This window comes from Erythrolamprus reginae, chromosome 11 (assembly GCF_031021105.1).
Source record: "Erythrolamprus reginae isolate rEryReg1 chromosome 11, rEryReg1.hap1, whole genome shotgun sequence".
Lineage (NCBI taxonomy): Eukaryota > Metazoa > Chordata > Lepidosauria > Squamata > Dipsadidae > Erythrolamprus > Erythrolamprus reginae.
The window spans coordinates 37249559-37274976 of record NC_091960.1 but is presented as its reverse complement, the minus strand read 5'-3'; the positions used below and the strand labels follow the sequence as shown (position 1 = coordinate 37274976).

The 25418-nt window shown below is 42.3% G+C and overlaps 1 long non-coding RNA gene across 1 annotated transcript; it reads left to right on the top strand.

Annotated features, from left to right (window-relative positions):
- Positions 1-11759: 11759 nt before the first annotated feature.
- On the top strand, positions 11760-25174 carry LOC139174043 (uncharacterized). Its single transcript, XR_011560289.1, has 2 exons — positions 11760-12062; positions 23873-25174. It is a non-coding gene; the product is annotated as an uncharacterized lncRNA (long non-coding RNA).
- Positions 25175-25418: the final 244 nt, after the last annotated feature.

The window sequence follows — 25418 nt, the reverse complement described above, 5'->3', positions numbered from 1 at the left end:
GGTTGCTTTGTGCATGCCCAACAATGAGAAAGGGAGATGGAGAGAGAGAGAGAGAGAGAGAGGGAGGGAGAGAGAGAGAGGGAGGGAGAGAGAGAGAGGGGGGAGGGAGGGAGAGAGAGAGAGAGAGAGAGAGGGCGAGGGTCCCACCCTATGGCCTTGGGGAGCACAACTCATGGTGTGGTCCATTTTTATGCTATTATTGCCAATTACAAATGTACAAGGAATTCTTTCTAAAGGGCAAATGGGTATTTTGCAAACCCAAGGAGACTTGAACCGAGGATGGTTGGTGAAATGAATCCTCCGCAGTCTTCCGGTGGATTGTGACTTCTATCACCGACACACCGAGGCAGAAGTTGAAATTCAATTTGGGGATTGTCAGCTTAGTAAAGGGGTGATCTCCTAGTAAATACACTTAAACTCTAAATTAGAGGACAAAATTGCTCAGCCGGGGAGCTGTTTGTTGGTAGGCGAGAGGGGCTTTTCCATGGAAGAGGTGTCACATTAAGAACGCTAATGCTTGGAATGAAAAATGGCCATTGTCCACAAAACGGCTTTGTGGTGTCACTTCTCATTGCACAGCTTTGGAGACGGATGTCCTGGGCTGCAGGAGGCTGTGGAGTCAGCAGTCGCAAATGTAATTGAGCAGGGGACGATTTCAAGGAGCAAAATTATCTCTGTTGCATGGGCGGATGTTCAAACGTCCCTCTTGTCCAGAGGCTACTTCCAGCTCGCTGTACAAATTAATGCGGACACACAAACACACAGAACATACACAGTGGCTGCTTAACAGCACTGAGTCAGTCCACTGGTCCTTGCTGGACTCCAGGGATCCCCGCTCGGACTGGCTTTTGGGGAGTGGGAGTCGGTTAACTGCAGACAGCAGACTCAACCTAGCAATTTAAGGGGGGGAAGCAGGAATCACAAATGAAGTAATAATAATTTATATTATGGTCGCAGAGCAGATCTTTGGAAAGGACTCGATAGGCCAAATCCAATCTGAACATCTGGTTGACTGTGCAATGAACCATAATAATAATAATAAGAGACAAAATGACATATTACAATATATTAGGGGTGGGTTGTCAGTTGGGCAGTCAAAGTCGTCTGAAGATAGTACAGTGTTCCCTTGATTTTTGTGGGGGATGCGTTCCGAGACCGCCCGTGAAAGTCGAATTTCCGCGAAGTAGAGATGCGGAAATAAATACACTATTTTTGGCTATGAACAGTATCACAAACCTTCCCTTAACACTTTAAACCCCTAAATTACCATTTCCCATTCCCTTAACAACCATTTAGATTATTACTCACCATGTTTATTTATTAAACTTTATTAAAAAAATATTTATTAAAGGCGGACGAAAGTTTGGTGATGATGTATGACGTCATCGGGCGGGGAAAACCGTGGTATAGGAAAAAAACCTGCAAAGTATTTTTTAATTAATATTTTTGAAAAACCGTGGTATAGGCGTTTCGCGAAGTTCGAACCCGCGAAAATCGAGGGACCAATGTACAACAAAATTTAGCCACATCCAAAGGAACTGCATTGCACTGATCTGATAGCAGCAGTTGTACATAGAAAACGGAAGGGATGTTTCAAGCTAGTTTTCATGAGATGGGTCTGTGGATCTTTATGGAAGGTAAGACTCCAGCTTCCATTTATTCTTCATCACGTCTCCTGTTGCTCTAAGCAGTTTCCTCCACATTTTCCTTGTTGTTGAATACAAGACATAAAGCACATTTTATGTCTTAGGGATTGTACGCTGGTCAGTCTGCTCCTGCTGCTTATATTGTGCTTGTGCCTTTATTTGTTTCTTTCCAGGAGGAAAAAAAGGGAAGGCATTTCTTATGGGACCTTCTTGCTGCTCTGGTTGTAGGGGAATCCCAGAGGTTCACCGGGCTGCCACGTTTGGATGCACTAAACCCAGAATATCTCCGGGACCGTCTTCTGCTGCACGAATCCCAGCGACCAGTTAGGTCCCACACAGTGGGCCTTTTCCTTGTCCCATCGACTAAACAATGCCATCTGGCGGGACCCAGGGAAGAGCCTTCTCTGTGATGGCCCCGACCCTCTGGAACCAACTCCCCCCAGAGATCAGAGTTGCCCCCACCCGCCTTGCCTTTCGTAAGCTCCTTAAAACCCACCTCTGTCATCAGGCATGGGGGAATTGAGATTTTCCCTTCCCCCTAGGCTTATAAAATTTATGCATAGTATGTCTGTGTGTATGATTGATTTCTTAAATAAGGGTCTTTTAAATTAACTTAAATATTAGATTTGTTCATATTGTTTCACTATTGTTGTTAGACACCCCTAGTCTACGGAGAGGGGCAGCATACAAATCTAATAAATAAATAAATGAATGAATGAATGAATGAATGAATGAATGAACGAACAAACAAACAAACAAACAAACAAACAAACAAACAATGGGACGGACCCTGTGTACATTACATCGGTTAATAAGGATGTGCAACTTTGATAAGAAACAGGGCAACACAAGTTCAAACGGATGGTTTCCAACACAATCATTGAAATCAGACCTTAGCCAGGTCGAAGATTACTTAGGAGGTCATCTCTTTGTCTTTCTCTCTTGCTGTAAGGGAGAGACTGCCACTCAGTCAATTTTGCCAAAATCCTACATTCAGTTATCAATGGCTGAATTTGCACAACAGATTTCCTTGATCCTTCTTGTTGCCCTTTTTTTGTACCTTTTCCAGGTCCATTCTATCCTTCTTGAGGTGCGGTGACCAGAACTGTACACAGGACTCCAAGTGTGGTCTCACCATCGATTTATACAGCTGTATTTATTTATATCTTCCAAAAATACACCATGTAATCAGTGGTAGGTTTAACTCTTACCTTCCCTATTGATTCGGAAGTGCAAGCTTCACGTGTTTGTGCATAATGCTTGTGTGCACATGTTTCATCCGGGTACTGACTCTCTGCACAGGTGCAGAAGCCTTTATGCATGATCAAGGAAATGGAGCCCCTCCCTTATGAAGCCAGGTTGCGACGCCTTGGTCTCTTCAGCCTTGAAAGGCGACGTTTAAGGAGTGACTTGATCGAAGTGTATAAAATCATGCAGGGGATAGAAAAGGTGGATAGAGAAAAAATCTTTTCTCTATCACACAATACTAGGACGAGGGGGCCCTCCCTAAACCTCACAGGTAAGAAAGTGAAGACAAATCAAGGGAAATATTTCTTCACCCAGAGGGTCCTTGGTTTATGGAATTCACTTCCAGAAGAGGTAGTGACAGCTGTCAGTCTGGATAGCTTCAAGGCAGGCTGAGACAGATTCAGGGATGCCAAGTGTATCGGTGGTGATTGAAACGGATGTCCAAGTGCCGCCTCTATGTTGGTTGAGGCAGGCAGGGTTCCCTTGGGTACCATTTGTTGGGGGTCAAGGGATAAGAAGGGTTTTGCCTTCTCCTTCTGCTCAAGATCCCCATGGACAATTGGTGGGCTACTGTGGGACACAGAATGCTGGACTTGATGGGCTTTGGTCTGATTCAAGAAGGGCTCTTCTTAGGTTCTTATGCATGCGCAGAGGGTTTGTTGCAAGCCGCTTTCAAACAGCATCAATTGGGGAAATGGTTTGGGAGCACGGCAAGCCGGCCATCACTGCCCATTCAGCAAACGAGGCCAAATTTCCACCACTGACTCACACAAACTGGTCCCAACCGGTAGCAACCCACCACTACATGCAATACATTTCCAAAATTGTTCCATGACTCACGTGTATCTTTCGAGGTCAAAGAACATGTTCCGGTATTCGTACAGAGATTGACAGTCTCCTGCAAACCTATATTATATTCTGTTCGTTTGTTTTTTAAAAGGAAAATATCTCCGATTACAACACGGATCTTTTGAAGGGGAAAAGATGTGGAAATCACTACCTCCTGGCAGATAAGGCCTGACAAATGGTTCTCTGCAAACACATTCTTTATCTCCTACAGGTGATCTAATGCATCTGGGTACAGCAGGATAAGCAGGATCCTATGGCAGAATAAGTTAATAGGAAAAGAGCTGCAGAGGGGAGAAGGTGCTGCAGAAGATAAAAAGATTTTTGCAATCAATTGCTGAGAGGGAAAACTGGTCCTTGGCGGAGAGTAAAACAAAACAAAGGGCAGAGAAGATGGAAAGAAGAACAAGGCTCTAAAAGAAGGGCATTGAAAAAGTAAACTTTACAAAGAAACTACGGTATCTCTCGGTGTATAAGACCCACTTTTTTCCTCCCTAAAAGTGGCTGATAATTAGGGTGCGTCTTATACTGTGGATGTAGCCTTTTCTCCCCCAGCCCTAACTAGCTGCCATCAATCTTCCCAGCTCTTTCACTGTTTCTCTCTATGAAGAATGTTTATAGGTGTTGTGGTTAGCTCTGGTCCAGCTCCTGCTCCAAGGACTGTGGATGTGGGGGTGACATCCACATGCCGCAGGCCTGGTTTGCCCCCGGTGGAATCTGATGATGAAGGCTCCTCTGACCAAGAAGACATGAGTGACAGGGAGGAGGAGAGTGTGGCAGACAGCTCAGAAGGAGATCAATTCTCTAGCTCCTCCTTGGATTCGGAACAAGAGTTAATGATACAGCCACGCATGCGGAGAGCGATGCATAGGCAGCAACAACTGAGAGATTATTATCAAAGAAAATGAGGCCAGCTGTGGTTGGGTGGGGCTGTGGTCATTAGTGAGGCTGATATAAAGAGCAGCCTGTGGGTTTGGCCATTGTGGAGGATTATATGATCGTTGTGTTTTGTGACTGCTTTGCTGACTTCGACCTTTGTGTGCTGATTTTCCCCCGCTTGGAAACTAAACCAGAGCAAAGTGTGTTTCACTTTGTGAAAGAAGAAGGACTGTGAATTGCCTCACAGCTGCAAGCTAAGTATCACAGAACTGATAAGGGACTTGTACAAATTACCAGTTTGTTTGGAGACGAGTGCTCTTTGCTATACCAAAAGAGGGCTTGGTTTAAGGGAATTTTCATTATAAAGAACATTGTTTTGAATTTTCAAACGTGTGTGTGTCTGAAATTTGTATCTGTGAATTTTCGGGAGGAGTCTACCAGAGAGCCCGACAGACCAATAGGTAGGTGTAAAAATGGTCATACGTCGCTCTTTTCAGTAGGAAGATGGAATGGTTACTAAATGAATGGTTGCTAGTCTAATAAATCTAATAAGCAATTTGAGAACTAACTGCGTCTTAAGTAACATTTCACAAGGCTGAGTTTGAAACAGAATTGCCTACAAATGATGGACATGTATAAATGTATAAAGGGAGATTTGATACAGGAGAAAAACAAGGGAAAGAATGTATCACAAAATGAGCTAATACACACTGAGAATGTGGTTGAAAAGATTGAAATGTACATTATATTATAATCTTAAAGGGAAATTTTTATAAAATGGTGTATTGTGGGTCTATGTCACTGGAGGAATTGTCTAGAATGTCAAAAATGCAAAGAACAATAAGGGACATTTTATCATGCTTGGTGGATGTAAAAAAAAAACCCTGAAAATTTACAGTGACTCAGAGGATTTTAAACACTAATATACAATTGAACCCAGCCAAAAGAGACATGTTAAATGCAGTGAAATTATTATATTCTTTGCAAACACCCCCACCCCCATCAGTTGGGGCCAATGGAGTGGGTGGTACATGACTGCAGCCTCAAAAGAATACTGCCGCACGAATCCTAGCGACCGATTAGGTCCCACAGAGTTGGCCTTCTCCGGGTCCCGTCGACTAAACAAAGTCGTTTGGCGGGACCCAGGATAAGAGCCTTCTCTGTGGTGGCCCCGACCCTCTGGAACCAGCTCCCCCCGGAGATCAGAACTGCCCCCACCCTCCTTGCCTTTCGTATAGCTCTTAAGACCCATCTCTGCCGTCAGGCATGGGGGAACTGAGACATCTCCCCCGAGCCTATGTAGTTTATACATGGTGTGTTTGTGTGTGCGTTTGCTTTTAATAATGGGTTTTTTAGTGTTTTTTAAATTATTAGATTTGTTACATTGTCTTTGTTATTGTTGTGAGCCGCCCCAAGTCTACGGAGAGGGGCGGCATACAAATCTAATAAATAATAATAATAATACTGAGAGTTAAGCATCGGTAAAAATAAATTTCACAGAAAAGTAGTTTGTTGTGAAAGCGATTGCCTGTGAAGGCTCCTGGATTGGGGCTGAAAGGCGAAAGTGGAAAAATGTCCTTCCTGTTAGTGACTACTTCACCTCCAACTGCAACAACACATGAGCATGTAATAGATCTAAACTAAATGTTTACTGCTCTAAACTAGACTGCAAAAAATACGACTTCAGCAACAGAGTGATCAACGCCTGGAATGCATTGCCTGGCTCTGTGGTTTCTACTCTTAACCCCCAAAACTTTAACCTTAGGTTGTCTGCAGTTGACCTCTCCCCATTTCTAAGTCGTCTGTAAGGGTTGTGCATAAGCGCACCATCGTGCCTACCGTCCCTGTCCCTGTCTTTTATCATTACTTTTTATGATTACCTTTTCTAATGTTATGTTTATACAAACTACCATCCTATAATTCTTTGACAAACAAACAAACAAACAAACAAACAAAGAAAAATAAAATTAAATTAAATTAAAAAGCAGCCATTAGTTTAGGAGAGAGATATTCCAGGGATCTCTGTCTTCAAGGCTGCTATATATTTATTTATTTATTTATTTTATTTATTTATTTTGTCCAATACATAATACACATTGAACAGAACAGATATGTAGTAATATAACTAAAGAAAAGAATAGAAGAAAAGATATAAAAGTGTAGGTGAACATATTTGAAAGGAAGAAAAGATAAATGAGATAAGGAGAGACAATTGGACAGGGGACGGAAGGCACACTAGTGCACTTATGCACGCCCCTTACTGACCTCTAAGGAACCTGGAGAGGTCAATCATGGACAGTCTAAGGAAAAAATGTTTGGGGTTAGGGGATGGAGTCCGGTAATGAGTTCCACGCTTCGACAACTCGGTTGCTGAAGTCATACTTTTTACAGTCAAGTTAGGAGCGGTTAATATTAAGCTTGAATCTGTTGTGTGCTCTTGTGTTCTTGCGGTTGAAGCTGAAGTAGTCATTGACAGGTAGAACGTTGCAGCATATGATCTTGTGGGCAATACTTATATCGTGTTTTAGGCGACGTAGTTCTAAGCTTTCTAGACCTAGGATTGATAGTCTGCTTTCGTAGGGTAATCTGTTTCGAGTGGAGGAGTGAAGTGATGTGCTGTTGGAGAAGGCCTTCCGTCAACCGAACGATGGCTCTGCCAGGCTTTGGTGCCCCTGGAAATCCTTTCTAAAACAGATTTCATATTACTGCTGCTCTGTGTAGATTTTGGCACCGTTCGTCAGTCCTTTGTTTGCACCGTAGCTGACCTGCTTTCCTTTTCCTGGCAGGGAGAGAGAAAGCCTCCCTCTGCAGATGGTCACCTTGACCAAGCCTCCATCCCTTGCCAGATCTCCTAAGAAGCAGGAGTCGCACAGTCTCACACGTCAGGGCCTCTAATCTGAGGGGATTAGTTTCTAAAATGGCAAAAAATGGGGGTCTGATTGGCATCATTTCATTCTGCTGACAAGCTCTGATTTCTAAACAGGGCAGGATTTATTATGCAGGGAAAAACCAACGCATATCGTCAGCCTTCAGGTGTTAAACTCACAGGGGCCCCTCCCTAAAGCTCATAGGTAAGGAAGTGAGGACAAATCAAGGGAAATATTTTTTCACCCAGAGGGTCCTTGGTTGATGGGATTCCCTTCCAGAAGAGGTCGTGACAGCTGTCAGCCTGGAGAGCTTCAAGGCAGGATTAGACAGATTCATGGATGCCAAGTGTATCATAGGTGGTCATGTTGGTTGAGGTAGGCAGGATTCCCTTGAGTCCCATTTGTTGGGGGTCAAGGGAAAGGGAGGGTCTTGCCTTTTCTTTCTGCTCAAGATCCCCATGGACAATTGGGGGGCCACTGTGGGACACAGAATGCTGGACTCGATGGGCTTTGGCCCGATTCAGCCTGGCTCTACTTAAGTTCTTATGTTCAATGTATGTACATCATTAGCATATATCATCCTCTACTGAGTCACGTCTGGTCCCCTTGCAGTGCTAAATGACAGTCAGACTCTCTCCTATATTAAACTCCCTCTTAGATTAATTTAATCCTAATAATTTATTTATTAGCCTTATTTATTACACTTATCTGCAGGCCACCTAATTAAATGGCTCCAGGAAATTACAGTTTACCTATAAGTGAACAGCTGTAAAAATCATGGATAGCCATCTCTCATTTAAAAACTCTCCCCACAAATGCCCTGGCTTTCCTGAGTGAGGTCAGCTGAAGAGGGGCTGCTGGTGAGGAGGCTGCCTGCCCTCTGATCTCCCTAGGAGTGAAACCCCCCACCCCAAGTGTCCACTCCTGAGCAGATTACACAGGGCAGGCAGGTCCCCCCTGGAGAATATGGTCCCAGCATTAAGAAAGGCCAAACCACATAAGGCTTTAGAGGGAGAACCAGCATTGTTAGATGGTAGATGGCAACCAGAGCAGCTTTCACTATTATCCTGCTGAATCTACCTGCACTATTCCATCAGTGGCTGTTTCTGTCCATCTGGGCCATCACTCATAAGGCCCTGTGTCCTAATGGCCTCCAACAATCCTTTTTCTTCAGAAAACAAGAGCCCTGCTCCTATAAAAGGAGAAGACCTGCCCCTCTACAAATATGGAAGTGTGTCACAGGCTCATGTGCAAATGACCTTTAGAAAGAATGAACGGGAGATGTGGAAATTACGTGCCAATCATAGGACCAATAAAGGCATGAATATCAACGATGGGTGAACTCTGGGAAGATCCAAGTAGCTTATTTTATTTATTTATTTATTTATTAGATTTGTATGCCGCCCCTCTCCGTAGACTTGGGGCAGCTCACAGCATACAATAAAACAATTCATGACAAATCTAATAAATTTAAAAAACATTTAAAAACCCCATTATTAAACCAGACATACACACAGACATACCATACATAAATTGTATAGGCCCAGGGCAGGGGGGAATGCCTCAATTCCCCCATGCCTGACGTTAGAGGTGAGTTTTAAGGAGCTTACAGAAGGCAAGGAGAGTGGGGGCAGTTCTAATCTCCGGGGGGATCTGGTTCCAGAGAATCGGGGCCGCCACAGAGAAGCCTCTTCCCCTGAGACCCGCCAGATGACATTGTTTAGTCGACGGGACCCGGAGAAGGCCAACTGAGAGAGATAAACCCAAAAGAGGAGAAGTATGTTCAGTGAAAGTATTGAACCATTAAGGAACCACCCCAATATGGGAGTAAATTAGGGGAGTGGGATATGGGAGGCTCGGGGGGTGAACTAACCACCCAGTGGTAGGATTAAGAGTTCGTATAAGTTTTTTAACATTTAATTAATTGGCTTTAATTAGTTTAATTATATTATTAAAATGAAAATATAAAATATGAATGTTATATTTTAGTATTATATTGATATTAGAACTGATTTTAACTAAATGAATCATAATACCAAAATGGAAACATAGATGTAGAATATTATTGTTTTTTCTGTATGGATCTGACTACTGTTAGACTTTTTTTATCTCTGTATTAGTTAGACTTCTATGACCAGCGGAGCAACTGTGGCTCCTTTAAATGTTAAATGTTGTTTGTGTTGTTTGTCTAAAGAAAAATCAATTAAAATAATAATTTAAAAAAGAGTTTGCAATGAATGGTTGGTGGGAAGCAAACAAGAGCAGAGCCCCACTGCCAATCAGCTCCTGGTTTGGCAAACTGGTAGCGGTGGCACAGGAGGCTCCGCCCATCCGTCTGGGATGCTTCTGCGCATGAGCTGGTAGCAATGCGATTTACAACTCACTACTACTGCAAATGTCACCTTGTTCTTGCTTGGCTTCATCTGAGCACCATCACTGTTCCTTTCGGCTGCCCCAAGGATATGTTGTCCTCTGGTTTCTCTTCTGGGTGGTTCAAACCAACGGAGGGTGAAGCTCAGGATTGCCAAAATGCAGGAGATGGTCTCACCCATCTTCATGACGTATTATTTCTCTTTTCAAAGAGAAAATTAATGGGCGAAACAAACCCTTATCCATGATCACCAACCTTTGAAAAAGCCCAGGAACCAGAGGTGGACTGCTAGGGTGGAATGGTGGCACACCTGCGTGTCCGTGTATGATTTCGCTACCTGCCCAGGTGCAGTAGCAGAATTGCGCTGGACTCTGCTAGCACTCAGAGCCATGGGGGCGAGCACAGGTCACTGTTCCACCTTAGCTTTTAATTCCACCTGGGTTTTTAATTTTGTTTAATATTAGATTTGTATTGTATTGTATTTTTTGCTGTTGTGAGCCACCCAAGTCCTTGGAGAGGTGCGGCATACAAATCTAATAAATGATGATGATGATGATGATGATGATGATGATGATGATGATGATAATTGTTATTATTGTTGTTGTTGTTATTGTTGTTGTTATTTTATTATTCATTTCATTTCATTTTATTGGATTTGTATGCCGCCCCTCTCCGCAGACTCGGGACGGCCAACAACAGTGGCAAAAACAACATGCGACAATCCAATACTAAATAGCTAAAAACCCTTATTTTAAAACCAATCATACATACAAATGTACCATACATAAATTGTAGAAGCCTAGGGGGAAAGAATATCTTAATTCCCCCATGCCTGATGACAAAGGTGGGTTTTAAGAAGCTTACAATTATTATTATTATTATTATTATTATTATTATTATTATTATTATTATTATCAGCCCACCTCTGCCAGGAACATATATACTGCTCAAAAAAATAAAGGGGACACTTAAACAACACAATATAACTCAAAGTAAATCAAACTTATGTCAACGGAGAGGGGCGGCATACAAATCTAATAAATGAAATGAAATGAATGAAACTTGTGTGAAATCAAACTGTCCACTTAGGAAGCAACACTGGTTGACCATCAATTTCACATATTGTCAGCACATTCAACTTTGTACAGAACAAAGTATTCAGTGAGAATATTTCATTTATTCAGATCCAGGATGTCTTCGTTGAGTGTTCCCTTTATTTTTTTGAGCAGTGTATGTTAAGGTAAATGTCTCCCCTAAAATAAATACTGGGATTTCCTTGATGTCTCTTGTCATTATTAACATTTAAAGGGACAAATAAAAGTACATTTGAAACTTGAAAGCCTCTCTTTATTTGAAAATGGCAGAGATGTTGGGTTCAGGCCAAGTAATTAGGCACCAAATTTGAAATGAAATGTCTCTGTTGAAGTGAGAATTTAAATGAATTAACTGTATCTCTCACTGGCTTTGAAAGAGCTGCTTAATTTTAAAAAGCTAGGTATAATCTGAGTTTGGCATGTACAACTTAATTATAGGCAGTCTTGACAACCAACAAAAAGGCATTCCCGTCTGGGCTGCCCTGTTCAACTTCTGAGCTCTGTTAATTATTTCACAAGTATTGGAATGGCTTTCTAATTAATTTTCTGTGTTTGACCCAATTGTAGGTCTGTGGAAATGAGGTTACTTGGCTTGATCCTTTCCACTGAGTTATGGAAGTTCAAGTTTAAACTGCTTAGCTGGTAAGGTTCTGCGAGGATTTATTGCTGCTGACGACCTGTTTTCCAATGCCCTCCCAGCTACCTGAACAATCCTTGGCTGCTCCGCGGCAAAACGTTTGGCACAGAATTGATTGCAAGAGTGACCTTGGAAACGCCAGGCAAACTTCGGAGTCCTTTCAAAGCAGCCTTTAATTGCTTAATCAGTCCAACCTTTTATTTAAGAGCTGCTTTAAAAACAAACCCAGCGCTTGTTTTTCCTGTCATAAAATAAGTACATGAGGATTTGCATGTTTCAATGTTGCGGGTTTTTTTCCCAGCTTTTGGGGCCAATGGGGAGCAACATTCGAAGGAGAGTTTATACCGGTACACAGACGCCGGCTGCTAAGGTGGAACCGTGACGTGTGCTCGGCCCCGTGGCTCTGAATGCTAGTGGAGTCCAGAGCAATTCTGCTAGTGCACCTGGGCAGGTAGCGAAATCGCTCATGAACAGGTAGGTGTGCCCATGGCGGTAGAAGTGAATGGAGACAGGGAAATATTACGCAAGATTTTAGATTAAAGATTCCTTTAAAACTTAAAGATAAAGAGGAGTGTGATTACTATAAGGTGTGAGGAAAGTTTTATGGATGGTTGGAAACTAAAAATAATTGGGAAGTATTTTCTTTTACTTACTTTTGAAGAAATACATGATGATTTAATTTTAATCTATTAAAGACCCAGATGACGAAATAAGGGCTCGTGGAAGCATTGGATAAGGAGTTAAAACAGAGATGGAAGGATTAAATTAGATATTGAGTTAAGATGCTAAGATGTTTATGTTTTATTATAAATAGAAAAAGGGAATATAAGGGACTAGAATTTATAATATTGTTATTTGTAGATAAAATATATCTCACATGTGGTTAATTTTAATTAACTTAGCGAAGAAGAGGATAAAAAGTACATATTGAAAGTATTTTTAGTGCTTTTCTCTCTCTCTGAATGTATTATCTAAGAAATATTATTAATTATTATTTTAAGCATTGATTCTCTGTTTTTTATTGCTCATGTTGTTTTATTGTATGTTGAAAGAAAAATTAAGAAAAATTTTATACCCGCAAAAAAAGAGAAGCGAATGGAGTTGTTGCTTTTTGACACTCTTGTTCAAGGCCTGTAGGTGGAACCAGTGGTGAAATCCATTTCTTTTACTACCGGTTCTGTGGGCGTGGCTTGGTGGGCGTGGATTGGTGGGCACGGCAGGAGGAGGATACTGCAAAATCTCCATTTCCAGCCCACTCTGGGCTCAGCCAGAGGTGGTACTTGCCGGGTTTTCCGAACTACTCAAAATCTCCGCTACCGGTTCTCCAGAACCTGTCAGAACCTGCTGGATTTCACCCCTGGGTGGAACATTACCAGTGGTGGACACTCCTGCTGGTATGGATAATTGTGCGTAGCTCTGCGGCTCTGGCACACGAGTGCAGGACCGAGCGCAATTTTGCTTCCTGAACCTGTGCAGGTAGTAAAATCTTCCATGGGGACGACATGCGGGAAAGCAAAAAACCTCACCATTATTATTATTATTATTATTATTATTATTATTATTATTATTATGTCAGTACAACACAGCAAACGAGATCACTATGCTGGATTTCGTATTTCATCCCCAGTCGGGTGCTTCCCAAGCACCTAGGGCTGCATGATGTAGCGGCAAATTATGTTTGCCGATCCCAGTAAAGCGGCCTTTTGCAATTGACAGATGGAGATTTTGTCCATTCCGATGGTTTCCAAATGTCCGCTGAGATCCTTTGGCCCTGCGCCCAGCGTGCCAAGGACCACTGGGACCACTTTCACTGGCTTATGCCAGAGTCATTGCAGCTTGATTTTTAGATCTTCGTATTTCACTAATTTCTCTAGCTGCTTCTCCTCAATTCTGCTGTCTCCTGGGATTGCGATGTCGATGATCCATACTTTCTTTTTCTCCACGATCACAATGTCTGGTGTGTTATGCTTCAGAATTGGGTCAGTCTGAAGTCGGATTTTCGACCACGTTTTCGGGCTTATGATCCCATTTTTTATTATTATTTATTAGATTTGTATGCCGCCCCTTTCCGCATGGACATGTGCGAGATTTTGCTACCAAGTTAAGGCCTCTTTTCTGGTGGAATGGCCTTCCTTTCTACCAGCATTCCCAAGAACTGGGGAAACTCAGAAAAAAAGAGATACTGACAAGATAGTTTTAGTTGGTAGAACAATTTGCACAGTCTATGTGCAAATGAGTGGAATTGGTCCCCCTGCCTGAGGAAACGGGCAGGAGGGAGCTGCCTTGTCCTTCACAAAGTGAAACATTAATGTCACTCTGAATTGGCTAATTGAGTTGGAGAACTGGCCCTCATGAGGATTTGTAGATGTCACTCTCTTTCCAAGTATAATTAGTGTAACTCCAATGCAAATGGCACTTAAGATCTCTTTCAGAACTTTGCATTTATGAATTTATTATGCATTATTTATTATTATGTCCACGGCTGGAGGGGAGGAAGTGGACATCTCAGGAGGTGGGGTGGAAAAAACATCCACCATACTTAGAAACATAGAAGATTGACGGCAGAAAAGGACCTCATGGTCCATCTAGTCTGCCCTTATACTATTTCCTGTATTTTATCTTAGGATGGATATATGTTTATCCCAGGCATGTTTAAATTCAGTTCCTATGGATTTACCAACCACATCTGCTGGAAGTTTGTTCCAAGCATCTACGACTCTTTCAGTCAAATAATATTTTCTCACGATGCTTCTGATCTTTCCCCCCAACTAACCTCAGATTGTGTCCCCTTGTTCTTGTGTTCACTTTCCTATTAAAAACACTTCCCTCCTGAACCTTATTGAACCCCCTTTAACATATTTAAATGTTTAGATCATGTCCCCCACTTTCCCTTCTGTTCTTCAGACTATACAGATTGAGTTCATGAAGTCTTTCCTGATCAGTTTTATGCTTAAGACCTTCCACCATTTTTGTAGCCCGTCTTTGGACCCATTCAATTTTATCCATATCTTTTTGTAGGTGAGGTCTCCAGAACTGAAGACAGTATTCCAAATGGGGTCTCACCAGGGCTCTATACAGCGGGATCACAATCTCCCTCTTCCTGCTTGTTCTACCTCTAGCTATGCAGCCAAGCATTCTACTTGCTTTCCTTACCGCCTGACTGCACTGTTCACCCATTTTGAGACTGTCAGAAATCATGACCCCTAAATCCTGTTCCAAGCATCTACGACTGTTTCAGTGAAATAATATTTTCTCACGATGCTTTTGATCTTTCCCCCAACTAACTTAAGATTGTGTCCCCTTGTTCTTGTGTTCACTTTCCTATTAAAAACACTTCCCTCCTGAACCTTATTTAACCCTTTAACTTATTTAAATGTTTTAGTCATGTCCCCCCTTTCCCTTCTGTCCTCCAGACTCTACAGATGGAGTTCATGAAGTCTTTCCACTCCTGCTCCTCCTTTTCTTTTCAGGATCCAATCAATGCACACTAATTTGAGCAAAATGACAATATAAATAACATATTGAAGTGACACAGTCACGACACTGCAGAACTGGAAATGTTTCCAACTGTCTGAAAGATAAGAATTGACTTGAAAGCAAAAGTTGCATCTTGTTAGCCTGGTAATTTTGCATGCAATGTTTATTTAACCATCAAAATGTTTACCATCACATTTTTAAAATCACATCATTAACTCCCTTATTTGAGCCATTACTACCACTACAGCCCCTCCTGCACCCGAAGTAGCTCAGCCCAGCCTGCAGCCCCAACGGCCTTTCCCGAAGATACGTCTCTCAGCCCTGATTATAAACCAGAGCTGGCAAAACAGAGTGATTTAATGAAGTTTTGATACAGCTCATCAAATACTGAAATGAGAAGTTGCAATATTAATTTAGAAACTCATTATCATTTCAATTCTACTCATTCTAAACTGCATTAATAATGGGGCAGTTCGTGGCATTTCTGAAGGATGATGTATCATTCAAAGGGCAAAAATATATTTCAAAATTACATTTCATTTGACATCCAAACATCAAGCATATTTTCCGTATAACCATGTAATCAAGTCCTTTCTCTGTGTGTCTCTTCCCATCTTGAGATTGAGGGAGAGGCAGGGAGGGGGAAGTGCCCCCCTCCCCAGATGGAAGCACAGAATCTGGTCCAGGAAAGCAAACCTTGTTTTGTCAGCCCAGCTCCCTGCCTTCAACTAGGCTCCAATGTCAGAGAGAGAGAGACCTCTCAATTGCAGGCAATGCCTTAGTGAAGATGAGGGCTTTGTGCTAGACTGAATTGTTAGAAACATAGAAGATTGACAGCAGAAAAAAACCTCATAGTCCATCTAGTCTGCCCTTATACTATTTCCTGTATTTTATCTTACAATGGATATATGTTTATCCCAGGCATGTTTACATTCAGTTCCTGTGGATTTACCAACCAGTCTGCTGGAAGTTTGTTCTAAGGATCTACTACTCCTTCAGTGAAATAATATTTTCTCATGTTGCTTCTGATCTTTCCACCAACTAACCTCAGATGGTGCCCCCTTGTTCTTGTGTTCACTTTCCTATGAAAAACACTTCTCTCCGGAACCTTATTTAATCCTTTAACATATTTAAATGTTTTGATCATGTCCCCCCTTTTCCTTCTGTCCTCCAGACTATATAAATTGAGTTCATTAAGTCTTTCCTGATAACTTTTACGCTTAAGACCTTCCACCATTTTTGTAGCCCGTCTTTGGACCCATTCAATTTGATCCATATCTATCTATCTATCTATCTATCTATCTATCTATCTATCTATCTATCTATCTATCTATCTATCTATCTATCATCTATCTATCTATCTATCTATCTATCTATCTATCTATCTATCTATCTATCTATTTTGTCAAACAATTATAGGGTGATAATTTTTGTAGGCAAGGTCTCCAGAACTGGACACAGTATTCCAAGTGGGGTCTCACCAGTGCTCTATACAGCGGGATCACAATCTCCCTCTTCCTGCTTGTGATACCTCTAGCTATGCAGCCAAGCATTCTACTTGCTTTCCCTACTGCCTACTTGGGTCAGATGAAGCCTCTGGACCCCAAGTGGCTTTTCTGGGGTGGCCTTGCCCTGTTTATCCCAAGTCTCAAATCGAGGCACCAAACACACCAGTGGAGGATGAGACAAGGTTTAAAGGCAACCGGAACTATAGCGTATTGTCCAGATCGTTTAAATTTTTTTTGCTGTCAGTTTAGAGGGATTGTCTTGGCTGAAGGTGATCTATTTCAGCTCACTGCAGTGCTGACTGAACAGCCAACTCACGAAGATGAAGAAGAAAATAAACCCACACAAGTTACAATAATTTAAATAATTGGGTGTTTTTGTGTATATGTGACAGCATCCGGAATACACAATGCTTACACACAGTAAAATCCTGAGGGATGGAGGAGCAGGAGCAGATGAATTCTTGTGAAAGAAAAATGCTATTTTCATGCAAATACCCCTCTATAATAAAATACCCAGGGAATAAAAATTGGCAAGCAGCAGGCCGGTTTTATGCACAAGAGCGCTGCCGATCTTGCTGTCATTAATAGGACCAGATGCATAAATGAGAAGGACGAAGGCAGCCTGGGAGGAGGAGGAGGAGGAAGAGGGGGACAAGGGTAAGGGGAGGGGATCCTCAATTTCAGGGAAATTCACTGAAGAAAGCAAGCCCTTGCTGAGGATGGGCCAAACCACCCAATTCCTCCGGGCTCCAATTTTCCTCCTTTACAGTGTCTTCTCTACAGTTCCAGGAAGGTAGAAAAGGTAGAATCCCAAATGCACCTGTTAAAGACGTTTTCTTGCCTCAAAAGAGAAAGAAGCCTTTGCCCTCTTGAGAATAAACACTTGCATAATTCAAAGTTTTATTACTTACTTCATTTATAAGTTATTTCTAAAAGAGCAGCTTCCCTGGGACGATCTGTGCGTTACCGACAGAGTTGTTGGCCTGGCTCATTGGCAAGCTTAGCATCCCCCTGGAAATGAGATGCTGTGCATCGCTTGAGAAAGAACCTGGGAAAAAGAGGTTGTCCCTGATCACAAGACACGCTCGGGCGTCAAGAAATAGCCCTGCATTATACATAATAGCTAACAGGAAGCATATTCTTCCAATCTTCCTAATCATTGCACAGAACAGAGCAAAACAGATGACTGCTAAAAAGAAAATGGGGAGGGGGAGGAAGGGACAGGGAGAGTGTGGATGCTGCTGAGTCCCTAATGAAAGCAATGCCTTCAAAAGAGGCTAAGAGCAACCCAGCCGTGTGGGGTCACTCACAAACACGAATCCTAGAAAGAAAGCTTGGACACATTGTCTCTCTCTGGGTGAAGTGACATGGTGTAGAGCCATGCGCTCCTTTTTATTTGGGAACCTAAGGAAATGGGGTATAATTACATATACATGTCAAATGATACATCCAACCATACAACTTCAAAGGTATCTTTTTGAGTTCTTCCTTTCCCATAGATATCAAGAAACAATCTCCTTGGAACTTCCTAAAAGCAGATGTTTATTCACACCTAATTTCTCTGAAGGTTTCTTCTTTATCTTGCTAATCTTCCTTAATTGCCCTGCTGTTGTGTGCTCCAGGCAATAAAAATTCCCCCCTTTGATCCTATAATGTCCTGTCCAGAGTGGTGAAAACTTTGTTTATTGTGAGATGTTTTATTTGAGCCCCTTGCGTTTCCCAGGAATGCAGATTAGTGTCCTCCTGTCCTGGTTTTATAGAAATAGAGGTTTTTTAATGCTAGAAATTCAGATTTTTAATACAATCCTATTCTAACATAATTTGCTATACTGCAACAGGAGAGGGATTGAAACAAAATATATCTCTCTTCTCTGTGTGTGTATATGTGTGTCTTGCTGTTTCTTCTAATATGTGGAAATAATATTAAAATTTTCCCCCACAATGTTCAAATTAGCATTTTGGAAAAAAACACCTGCATTTGCCTAGCCCCATGCAATATGGACAACACTGAACCAAATTCACACTGGCCACGGTGGTTGTGCCGATGCCCCTGTAAGTGGGGCAAAATTACCATAATCAAAATTGTGACTGCGGGGGTGAAAAACGAACTATCCAACCTAGAGTGACAGGCGGCCCAAACAAAGTCTCTGTAACGGAGACTGTGCTCATTTCCTGACTGTGACAAATGAAGCAAAAAATTATATTTTGTAATCTACACATATATTTATAATATTTTAGATTTTAGACTTTGTATTTTGATCGCTTGTGTTTTTATTGGAATGTGATGGTTGGAACAAACTTCCAGCAGACGTGGTTGGTCAATCCACAGGAACTGAATGTAAACCTGCCTGGGATAAACATAGATCCATCCTGAGATAAAATACAGTAAAGAGTATAAGGGCAGACTAGGTGGACCATGAGGTCTTTTTCTGCTGTCAATCTTCTATGTTTATATGTTTCTATGTGAATGTGCCAAAGGTTCCTTAGAGGTCAGTAAGGGGCGTGCATAAGTGCACCAGTGTGCCTTCCGTCCCCTGTCCAATTGTCTCTCCTTATCTCCTTTATCTTTTCTTCCTTTCAAATTTGTTCACCTCTACTTTTATATCTTTTCTTCTATTCTTTTCTTTAGTTATATTACTACATATCTATTCTCTTCAACGTGTATTATGTTTTGGACTAACTAACTAACTAACTAACTAACTAACTAACTAACTAACTAACTAACTAAATAAATAAATAAATAAATAAAAAATACATCTCTCCAGATAAAATCACCTAGACTGGTGATGGTGAACCTTTTTCCCCTCGGGTGCTGAAAGTGTGCGCATGAACACTGTCACATGCTCGTGAGTGTCCACACACATAATGCAATGCCCATCCCACACATCCCACTCCCAGCACATGTGTGCGCGACGCCCTCCCCCCATTTTGGCCTCCCATCCTAAAACAGCAGTAGGAGAGGGGCAAAGCCTCCCACCCCCTAAACAGAGCTGGGAGGGAGAGAAAGCCCCTTCCCCCAAATGGATCCGGGAGGGGACGGAGAGCCTTGGGCGCCCAAACATCTTCTCCAGGGATTTGTGAAGGCACGTCTTGTGAGTGAGCATAGATCCCTGTCTATGCACCATTTGGGTTCCTTTACTCTCTGCACGTGTGCAAAGCACTCTGTGCATGCGCAGAGGGTAAAAGAACCCAAATGGTGTTGCCTGGGTGGGTGGGTGGAGCCTCACGTTGCTTTTGCAACCAGCTCTCCGATGACTGACAGGCACGAGCGAATAGGGAGCATTCCAGCCCTGCCACAAAACCTCCTCAAACCCAGAAACTCAATCAAATCTCTGAATCATCTTTGAATCTCTCCAAAAACAATTCAGCTTGTTGCAGAACTCGGTTTGAAGATTCGGTTTTAAAATTCAGTCCTAAGCGATAAAATAATAGAACATAGAATAATTGAGTTGGAAAGGACCTTAGAGGTCTTCTAGTCCAACCCACTTCTTGAGCAGGAGACTCTACACTACTTATCACCTTATCACCTCGAGGTTCGACTACTGCAACGCTGTCTACATGGGGCTACCTCTGAAGAGTGTTCGGAAACTTCGGATCGTGCAGAATGCGGCTGCCCGAGCAATCATGGGTCTTCCTAGATATGCCCATGTCTCGTCAACACTCCGTGGCCTGCACTGGCTGCCGATCAGTTTCTGGTCATAATTCAAAGTGTTGGTAATGACCTATAAAGCCCTACATGGCATCGGACCAGAATACCTATGGGACTGCCTTCTGCTGCATAAATCCCAGTGGCCGATTAGGTCCCACAGAGTCAGCCTTCTCCAAGTCCCATCGACCAGACAATGTCGTCTGGTGGGGTCTAGGGTAAGAGCCTTCTCTGTGGCGGCCCCAGCCCTCTGGAATCAACTCCCTCCAGAGATTCAAACTGCCCCCACCCTCCTTGCCTTCCGCAAGAGCCTCAAGACCCATCTATGTGGCCAGGTATGGGGCAATTAGTACATACCCCCCTTCTGACCATTAAAAGTTATGTGTGCTTATGATTGCATAATATCGATTGTTTTTTAAGGTAATGGGTTTTAGCTACAGTTTTTAATTATTAGATTTGTATTGTTTCATTGTGGTTGTGAGCCGCTCCGAGTCTTTGGAGAGGGGCGGCATATAAGTCTAATAAATTATTATTATTATTATTATTATTATTATTATTATTATTATTATTATTATTATTATTATGTCAGTACAACACAGCAGACGAGATCACTATGCTGGATTTCGTATTTCATCACCAGTCGGGCGCTTCCCAAGCACCTAGGACTGCGTGATGTAGCGGCGAATTATGTTTGCCGATCCCAGTAAAGCGGCCTTTTGCAATTGACAGATGGAGATTTTGTCAATTCCGATGGTTTTCAAATGTCCGCTGAGATCCTTTGGCCCTGCGCCCAGCCTGCCAAGTACCACTGGGACCACTTTCACTGGCTTATGCCAGAGTCGTTGCAGCTCGATTTTTAGATCTTCGTATTTCACTCATTTCTCTAGCTGCTTCTCCTCAATTCTGCTGTCTCCTGGGATTGCGATATCGATGATCCATATTATTATTATTATTATTATTATTATTATTATTAATAATAATTACTTCACACAAAGGGCATCCAATCTCTTCTTAAAAGCCTCCAGTGATAGACCATCTCCACCCCTTGTTTCTTTCCTTGCCTTCTGGAAAATAGTTGGACCCCCTTGTCTTTGTAGGAGCCCCTAAAACTTTGGAACACTGCTATCATGTCTCCCTTAGTCCCCAAGGAGACATTCCCAGCCTGCAATTGTTCTTCACACGTTTTAGCCCACTAATCCTCCTTGTTGCTCTTCTCTGCCCTCTTTTCAAAGTCTCAACATCATTTTTATATTGTGGTGACCCAAACTGGCTGCGGTATTCCAAGTGTGTTCTTACTGAGTCTTTGTAAAATGATACTAAAACTTTACATGGACTTGATTCTATCCCTCTGTTGATGTAGCCTGGGATTTGCATTGGATTTTTTGGCTGCTGCTGCACATTGTTGGCTCATATTTAAGTGAATGTCCACCAGGACTCCAAGATCATCATCAAATATATTTTCAATCAAATACCCTCTGGGAAACTTCATATAACCCCCTTTCCCCCCTCTAGTTGTTTTCTTTAATTTGCATAATTCTGTAATGCTGTTTTTAAAATGCAAATTCTCCTGATGCGAGCTCTCTTTCGGAGTTCTGTTTTATAAACATGGCTACATTATTTCCCCACTAAATTATCATTGCTATATTTTTTACTTGAATCCTGTTTCAAATGGATTTTTTGATTGCAGAAAGGACTGTTTCCATCTTAATAATCATCCCATTAAAAATCGGATGGCAATAAAACGCTTTCTCTTGCTCTCAACAGAATTTCTTGTAGAATTCTTTTACATCTTTATTTGCTCTCTTCTTAAATCATTTTATGGAGAAAAAGACGAATGTGATTGGTCAATGGAGATTCTCAATCATCCAGGCCACAGTTGTCCCAAAACTGCTTCTCTTCCAAAGGCAACTGGACTTCCAAATTGTCACCCCAGAGAGCGACGCTGGTGAGGTTGTAAGTCAAGAACTTAACAGTTCACTTGCAAGGGGATGATTGTTCAAGCCACTCCCGCCTGGTCACATGGCCAGCAAGCCACTCCTACCCAGTCATATGACCATCAAGCCATACCCTCAAAATAAGCCACACCCATAGCGTGGCATTAAAAAAAATGGCTGCCTGTTACTGATGAGAAGTGAAATGTTTTGATAGAAAAAAAATATAACAGATCAGAATAACCGAGTTGGAAGGGACTTTGGAGGCTTTCTAGTCCAACTTTATGCTCAGGCAGGAGATCGTATACCGGGTATCGGCAACCCATGGCTCCAGAGCCACATGCAGCTCTTTAGGCCCTCTGCTGTGTCTCCCTGTGCATCGCTGGGTGGTCCCACCATTCTCCCTCCCCTCCCCTCCCTCCCCTGGCCTGTGTGGAATGGGGATGTGACGAGGACTGATTCTCCAGGGCCTCACTCTTGTGGACCTTCTTCTGGCCCTTTTTGATGGCAGGAGTGCCTTGGTCACTTGGGGAGATGCACAGCCTACTTTCTGCCTCAAGACACTGGCCTGGCCTGGTCATGACCAATGCCGGCCTTACTTACTTACTTACTTACTTACTTACTTACTTACTTACTTACTTACTTATTTACTTATTTATTTATTTATTTATTTATTTATTTATTTATTTATTTATTTATTTATTTATTTATTTATTTATTTATTTATTTATTTAGATTTGTATGCCGCCCCTCTCCGCAGACTATATCCAGGTTTGATCACCACAATGTAAAAGAGATGTTGAGGCTCTAGAAAGAGTGCACAGAAGAATAACAAAGATGATTAGGAGGTTGGAGACTAAAACATATGAAGAACGGTTGCAGGAATTGGGTATGTCTAGTTTAATGGAAAGTAGGACTAGGGGAGACGTGATAGCATTGTTCTGATATCTCATGGATTGCCACAAAGAAGAAGGAGTCAATCTATTCTCCATCTGGTCGCCTAAAATTTTTTCCAAAGAGTTAGAGGGCTGGTGAGTCTTCGGAAAAGGGCAGCATACAAATCTAATAAATAATCATAATCATAATCATAATCATAATCATAATCATAATCATAATCATAATCATAATCATAATCATAATCATAATCATAATCATCACCATCACCATCACCATCACCATCACCGTAACCATAACCATGGGATTTGGGAGAAGGTGGCCTCTGAAAGGGGGATGGGCTAGCAATGTCCAGCCACGGCTTTAAGAGGTTCAGGGCAGCAGGAAAAGAGAACTGGCCTTGCTGGAAGGTGACAGCTGGGCGGTGGCGATTCCTGGCGCTTTCCTGAGCGCCGAACTCGAACGTTTTTTAAAAATTCGGGTGCCGAACCCGAACTTCGTTGAGTTCGCCCAATATTACTTATAATGTGATTGCAAAGGTCATTTATATAGAGTATGAAGAGTGTTGATCCAAGTACGCTACCTTGGGGTATGCCGCTCTTAACTGAAACAGGATGAGATATGGTGCTTCCTGTTTTAATTGTCCATTTTGCCTGATTTTTTTCAAAACTTCATGATGGCAATGCCAACTAAAAAAATAATAATGATCCTGTCCAATATTTTGACAAACTTTTCTTTTGAGCGCTTTATGTAGTCAAGCTTAACTGAACTTTGCATTTTGTAGACGTCCTTCTTGGTAAATGCTTACCTTTGTTTTTCTCTTTTAAGGAGATAGATACAATTTTGAAAATTGCGGTGGAGAAATAAAGACACAGAAATTACCCTTCAACAGCGTTCAGCCATCCTGCTCCATTAATATATTTCTAAACCAGAATATTGCATAGAGAAAAGTACATTATCTCCGAATCTGAAGCCACCTGTAATCTGTTCTGGCCATTACTGCTCTCATTATCAATGCAAAATGCAGGGGGCTAAAATTGAAAAGGGAAAAAAAAAAAGAAGATGAGAGATTTGCTTAATATGAGGTTTGAAAACAAGTAAATTAGGTAGCTGCATTAGCTATAAACTTCCCAAGTTGGCCATCTGCAACATCATTTCCTTACTTTTAATTTTAAGAAAGGCTTCCTTTTAAAAATCAAACTCTTTCTGGTCACTCATCACAGCACCTTTAAAAGACCAAGGGAGTGAAAAAACACAGCAGGAGAGTATAAATAGCTGCCGGCCACGGCCACGTTTTGTCTTATGTTCTGAGCCAACTTTATTTATTTATTAGATTTGTATGCTGCCCCGCTCCGTAGACTCGTTACTGTTGCTGTGGTAAAGAGTCAAGATGAGGCATCCCATAATGGAACCAGGAAGTTGCTGTCAGGGTTCTAGAGTTCCAGAGAGCATCCAAACTCAAATCAAAGTCCAAGGCGAAGTTCCAATTTATTGTTGGAGCCACGCTGGCACTTGTTGTGGTTCAGCCTGAGGCTGCTCAGGGACCAGCTGTGTCTCTGCTGGCTCCATGCCCGGAGGAGGATGACAGCGAAGAGGAGGGGGCTGAACAGTCAGACAGGGGAGAGGAAAATCAAGAATGGGATGAAGGAGAACAGCATGAGAGCCCGGGGGGGGGGGCTCTCCCCAGCCAGTAGTTTGGAGTCATTAGGGGATGAAGCTCAAGCCGTCATTGACATGCGACAGAGACGGTCAGATCAAAGAAAGGAGAAATTAAAGAAGTATTATCAGCACTGAATTAGGAACAGCTGGGCTTGGGTGTGGTCCTCCTTAGCAGGGTTTAAAAGGCAGGCAAGCCCTTGAAGCCATGTGGAGTGTTATCAGTTTGGAGTTGCGTTATCCTGTCTTGTTTCTCGGCGTCTCTGTTCCTGGCTTGTGGCCCAGCAGCTTTGGAAGACCCGTGGGAGGTGTAGGTCTGCTATCTACAGCCTCGGCTTGGCACCAAGAATTCTGTATTGCTGCATGGACTTTTGCCTTCGTGGATATATTTGAAGATACAACGTTTTCCTGTTTGTAAGGACATTTTCTGTTACCTGTGTGTTTCTTGAATTTTATAAAACTGCCTTTGCCTTTTACCAGTGTGTCTGGCTTCTCTTTTTGGGTTGGTCTTGGCTTCTGGAGTGACCCAGACAGAACAGCACTACAGTGGCAAACCTGATCTGACAAGCCCAAAGTTTCCCACCTAGTTGGAAGTTCACACGCCTTGTCCCCCCCACCCCCAAAATTGTCACGTTGCCCACTCAGGTTTTGCCAACATGGCAGTTCCTCCTCCTAGCTTCCGGGCAGGTGGTGGGTAAAGGATAGCCTTGAGTGTCTT